This window comes from Nomascus leucogenys, chromosome 17, assembly GCF_006542625.1.
Source record: "Nomascus leucogenys isolate Asia chromosome 17, Asia_NLE_v1, whole genome shotgun sequence".
Taxonomy (NCBI): Eukaryota; Metazoa; Chordata; class Mammalia; order Primates; family Hylobatidae; genus Nomascus; species Nomascus leucogenys.
Window position 1 is genome coordinate 69270765 of NC_044397.1, and position 6537 is coordinate 69277301.

A 6537-nucleotide genomic window follows, 5' to 3' on the forward strand; every position below is an offset into this window, starting at 1 on the left:
GCTCAACCCCAATTTTCATTTAAAACAAAATCACATGTTCCCAAGGGAATGTTTTGGGATGACAGGAATGTTTTATGTCGTGTTTGTGATAGAGGTTATGCAACTGCATACCTTTGTCGAAACTCATCGAATTATGAATCTTCAATGCATTCTGCTGAGTGATAGAAGTCAGACTCAAAAGGCCATATACTGCGACTTCTGTTTCTGGGAAGGTAGAGTAGATAGACTTTTCCCTATTGTTTTCACTAACTGCAAATAAATGCCCTAGACATTATATACATATGTGTGTGTGTGTGTATATACACATGAAATAAACACAAGATTTATATATATATAATATCTATATTTTACATATGTATATGTAAAATAAACACAAGATTCCATACTTGATCTTAGCCAAAAGGCCGAGAAGCGATAAACACAAGATTCTGAAAGACAGAGAGAAGGTGACAGACTGGCTAGACATCTTGGGACTTGAGTGATGACACTGGGTTTTCTTTTTGTCCCTGTATATCCCAGATTTGGAGCTGAAGAGGTGGCCTTCTAGAAACACCAACCATCATAGACAAGAAGAGCCCCAAGAAAGGCCTGTCCTCTCGAAGCCAAAGCACCAGGGAAGGGGCAGCCTAGCAAGACAGAAAACTTTAAGACAATTGCTGCTCTACTCCAGCAAAATATCATAGAAAAAAACTGTGCTGTCCCCATTCATGCCAGCAAAGACCAAGGGGGGAGCTGGCAGCCAGGCCGTAAGGAGGCTCCTAACACCTGCCCAGAGGTGGTGTCAAAAAAACCAAGTGGGGAGCCTGCGCTTCCATCCCTGTCAGTTGGAAATGAAACCCCAGCTCTGCAGTGTCAGAGGAAACCCTACAGGGGGCCTGGCCTTCTGTTCGTTCCTGGCAGTAAAGGGGTGCCCCTTCCGTTCCTCACTGGGGCAGTGTCAGAGGAGGCCAAATGGAGAGTCAGAACTTTCATGGTCTCCTGGCAGTAATGAGGCCACCCCGACCTCGGAGACAAGGGAGTCAGAACTCCCACCCTGCCCCGTAACAAGGAACCACCCCACTTGGGTGTCAGCAGAGGCTTAGTGGGGAGCCTGAGCTGTGACCTCCACCTGGCGGTAATTAGGTGATGCCTTCCGCCTCTCCTGCAGGAGCAGTGCCACAAAAAGCCAGCTACAACAGGAGGTTGAAATCAGAGCCAGAGTCTCATTACATAATATGAAAATGTCTCATTTTCGATTACAAAAATCACTTGGCCTATTGAAGAACCAGGAAAATGTCAAATTTGGAGAAAAAAGACAATCAATACATGTGAACATTAAGATGACTGAGATGCTAGGATCATTAGACAAAAATTTTAAAGAAGCCTCAATAGAAATACTTCAGTGAGCAATAAAAATGAAAAACTTTTGCTCTACAAAGATCCTGTTAAGAGAATGAAAAGACAAGCTGCCAGAGTGACAGATAATAGATGCAAATCACATATGTGACAAAAAATGAATAACTAAAAAATACATATAAAATTAACCCGGCTATTAAAAAAAATTTTTTGTAGAGAAGTGGTGCTCACTTTGTTGCCCAGGCTGGTCTTGAACTGTTGAGCTTAAGTGACCCTCCTGCTTTGGCCCCTGTCCCCCCGATTCGGTCATCTCCCACTGGGTCCCTCCCACAATGCATGGGAATTACGGGAGTACAATTCAAGATGAGATTTGGGTGGGGACACAGAGCCAAACCATATAGCCCCCCAAAGTGCTGGGACTATAGGCATGAGCCACTGTGCCTGGCCTATTTTTAAACTCTCAAAGCTCAACAGTAAAAAAGAAAACAATCCAAGTAGAACATGGACAAAAGATGTCAGGAGACATTTCACCAAAGAACATACATAGATAGCACAGAAAAAGATGGGTAGCATCATAAGTCACTAAGGAAATGCAAATTACAGCCCCAATGAGAGACCAACATGCACATATCAGAATGGCTAAAATAAAACATAGTGACAACACCAAATGCTTTCCAGGGTGCAGAGAGATTGGATCCCTCATGTGTTGCTGGTGGGAATATGAAACAGTACAACCACTCTGGAAAACACTTTGACAGTTTCTTTAAAAACTAAACATGCAACTACCATATGACCAGCAACTGTTACAGGCATTTATCCCAGAGAAATGAAGACTTTGGTCTACACAGAAAACTGTATACAAATGTTTATAGCAGCTTTATTCATAGGAGCCCCAAACTGGAAACAACTCAGATGTTTCTATGGGTGAATGATTACACAAATTGTGCCACCTCCTACCATGGGATACCACTCAGCAATAAAAAGAGACTAAATATTCATTCACTCAACAACCTCAATGACTCTCCAGAGAATTATGCTGAGTGAAAAAAAGCCAGTCCTTAAAGATTCCATACTGGATGATTCCACTTACAGAACATTCTTGAAATGATAAAATTACAGAAATGGAGAAACAAGTAGAGTTTGCCAGGGGCTAAGAAAGGAGTAGGAGTGAAAAGGACGCAGATGCAGTCATAAAAAGTCAACAGTGGCCGGGCGCAGTGGCTCACGGGTGTAAAAACAGCATTTTGGGAGGCTGAGGCCAGGGGATCACTTGAGTTCAGGAATTCGAGACCAGCTTGGCCAACATGGTGAAACCCTATCTCTACTAAAATACAAAAATTAGCCAGGCTTGGTGGTGGGTGCCTGTAATCCCAGCTACTTGGGAGGCTGAGGCAGGATAATTGCTTGAACCTGGGAGGTAGAGGCTGCAGTGAGCCGAGACTGCACCACTGTACTCCAGCCTGGGCGACAGAGTGAGACTAGGTCTCAAAAAAAAAAAAAAAAACAGAGGGATCTCTGTGATGATGGAAATCCTCTATGTCTTGACTGTATCAATGTCAATATCCTGGTTGTGATATTATCCTGTAGTTTGGTAACATGTTACCACTGATAAAACTAAATAAAGGATATAGGGGATCTTTCAGAATCATTTCTTACAATTGTGTGTGAATCTACAGTTATTTCAGAATGAAAAGGCAGCATATGTTATCACTTCACTTATATGACACTCTGGAAAAGGGAAAACTGTAAGAACAGAAAATAGATCTCCATCTTCCAGGAGCTGGGGGTGGGGTGACTTGTAGTTGGCCACGAAGGGGCAGGTGAAATTTTTGGAGTGATGGAAATGTTCTACATCTTGCTTGCAGTGGCAGTTACATGAGTGTGTGATTCTCAGAACTCAGAACTGTTCACTAAAAAGGATGTGTTATATTGTATGTAACTTATACCTCAATATAGCTGTTTTTAAAAAAGATCACGGCCAGGAACAGTGGTTCACACCTATAATCCCAGCATTTTGGGAGGCCAAGGCAGGTGGATCACCTGAGGTCAGGAGTTCGAGACCAGCCTGGTTAACATAGTGAAACCCTGTCTCTACTAAAAATACAAAAAAATTAGCTGGGCGTGGTGGTGGGCGCCTGTAATCCCAGCTACTCGGGAGGCTGAGGCAGGAGAATCGATTGAACCTGGGAGGCAGAAATTGCAGTGAGCCAAGATCGCACCACTGCACTCCAGCCTGGGCTACAGAGCCAGACTCTGTCTCAAAATTTTTTTTTAATAAGTAAATAAATAATAAAAAAGATCACGTACCCAAAGCACTGATTTTCCCCATCTTTTGAGCCTCTGAACTCTTTTACCAATGAAATCTTATATGGATTTTTAAAAATCTGTAAAACAGATAAAATTGAGACCTCTACTTAAGTTGCGTAGGGGACGTCCTGCTGATTCGCTTCCTCCACCACCCCAGGCAGCCCCCAGCACCCTCGGAAGAGTTGAAGCAGGGCCATCGAATCTTCTGGTTCTGTGGTTGTGGGACCTGAGGCGGCAGCTTGGGGAAAAAGGCTTCAATCCGTGAGCTGGGCTTCCTAATCGGCAACGTGGAAACTGAAGCCAGCTCCACACAGCAGCATGTGAGGTGAGGAATCTTCACCGTGAACTGAGAGCTTCACTGCATGGTGCAGGGGAAGGGCCGGCAGCAGCTGCGTTAGTGTTCAATAACTAAGCTCCGTGAGGCAGAGCATGGTGTCACTGAACTCCATGGGAGGCAGCCTAAAGTCACTTAAATGAAAATCGGCGACCAGGCAAGGTTGCCTTGGCTGAAGATGGCAGAGAAGGCCATGGGAACGAGTCCCAGGAGAGAGAGCTGCAGTCATCACACGTGGGCTGGCCCCCGCCAGCTGCAGCCCCCACACACTGCTTTCTGTCTGTCCCTTGCTCCAAAAGGACCCTGAGAATTGTTTATCTTACAGTTACTTTAGAAGCAAGAGGCTGTCTTGTGACATCTACATTTTTTAGCTTCATCCTTAAAGAGAATCTTCTATAGAGGATTCCTGTGGGTGCTTCTAGGATTTGTTCTATCACTTTCTGAATGATCCCAGTGAATCCTGCCTCTGTGATTTACCCCAGCTTCGCAGCTGTTACCTGTGTAGTCTCCTGCTCTTGGGTGCTTCTTTGCTGAATCCATTTTAGGTGATGGAAATTTGTGAATTTGGGGTTGACACGAGGGTTTCCGAAGAATGAACTTCCCAGAGGGCAGAGCCAGGCCACTAGATTCTAACAGCCAGGGGCTTGGGGGTGGGGGCACCCTCCTTTGCCAGACACACAGTTCTGTTGGCTCCTTCTGTCTCTAGACATATGCTGCAGAGGAATGTGTTTGGAGACAGAAGCCGCCTGATCACCATGGTGATGAAGACATGCTGCTTGCGCGGTACAGGGCTCATTATATATTTAGCAGTAGCAATTAGCTGGGCTGCAGTTGGCATTCAGTTGGAGCATATTACTGGCTGGAATGAGCATCCTGAAGAAGGTGCAATCCCCAGAGAAGGGCCTAGATGAGATTTTGATGAGATCTGAAGACCATCCTGTGACATAGTCCAATTTTCTTAGCCAGCCAGGTTTAGGAAGGCAGACACTAGGGCCAGCCTGTCCTGGATCTGGAATCAGAAGTTCTGACTGTCAGGCCTTGTCACTTGGAAGCTGGTTCCCATGTGTTAGGCACTATGCTAGTGGTGTGTGCATCTCCACAGGATCTTCCTAACAACCCCCAAAAGCAGGTATTCTTGTCCCTGTTTTACAGATGGGAACTGGGGCTCGGAGAAGGTAAGTGAATTTACCAGTCTGTGGCAGAGCTGAGAAAAGAACACAGTCCGTCCTACCCTAAAGCTACCCTCTCTAATTCTCTGGTTTTTAAATCTGAAAATTAGGGATAACCAAAGGTCTCACTCTTCTTGGTACATTCAAAGAAAAATTAGCAAGAGATGCCAGAAGAAGGTGGATGGGTCTGGCTGTAGCTGCAGGAGCTGAAGGGAATGAGAGCAGGAGAGCAAGCTGGTTCCGGAGGTGAGAAGGCTCTGAGCAGTGACAGGGTGGCGAGACTTCCCAGGCCAGGAGTGAGCAAACCCTAGGGACATGGAGGAGGAACTGGCCCTGAAGCAGATGGACAGAAGAGTGAACCCAGAAACCAACAGGGCCCCTGGGAGCCTGGCATGTGTCTTTCATTAACAGGGGGCAATTTCACAGCTAGGGAAAGAAGATTCTTCCAGCAGTGGCATTGGAAAGACAGGCTAGCCAGGAAGAATGACACAGAAATAGCAGCCCAGACTGAGGGTTTACTATGTCCCTGTCACTGTTCTTTGCTTTACAGTCTTATTGACTTCTTACTGCACAGTTATGAAATACATTCCATGGCTATTTCCATTTTACAGAAGAGGAATCGAGGACACAGAGAATATTAGCCACTCGCCTAATGTCACGCAGTTTGTATTCACACCCAGTTGTCTTTGGATTCCCAAGACCACTGTTAGGATATATGGCTAGAGCCCTATCTCCCTTCCAACATCAGATCAGAGTAAATTCCCAAAGGAAAGAATATTTTCATATAAGGAATAAAACCATGTAAGTTTCAGAGAAAACATGGCTGAATATTTTTATAACCTTCAAGAGGGAGAGGCCTTTCCAGCATGACAGGAAAGCTAGAAACCATAAAGGAAAAGATTGATAAATTTGGCTACAAAAAATTTTAAAACTTCTCTGCTAACATTAGAACATCATAAACAAAGGCAAGACATGTAACCACAACCTGAGAAAACATACTTACATTATATATTACAAAATCCTAATATCCTAAATAAGTAAAAAGTTTCTACAAATCAATGAGAAAATAATGAACAAGCAAAGAGTGAAAAGGACATAAACAGGCATTTCGTAGAACAGGAAACACAATATGAGAATTAAGAAATTCAAACTAAGGCCAGGTGTGGTGGCTCATGCCTGTAACCCCAACAGTTTGGGAGGCCAAGGCAAGTGGATCACCTGAGGTCAAGAGTTCAAGACCAGCCTGACCAACTTGGAGAAACCTCATCTTCACTAAAAATATAAAATTAACCAGGTGTGGTGGAGGGCACCTGTAATTCCAGCTACTCGGGAGGCTGAGGCAGAAGAATTGCTTGAACCCAGGAGGTGGAGGTTGTGGTGAGCCGAGATTGT

At 44.6% G+C, this 6537-nt stretch overlaps 1 pseudogene; it reads right to left on the bottom strand.

The window, feature by feature from the left end:
- Positions 1-242: 242 nt before the first annotated feature.
- Positions 243-416, bottom strand: LOC115831094 (annotated as a pseudogene).
- Positions 417-6537: the final 6121 nt, after the last annotated feature.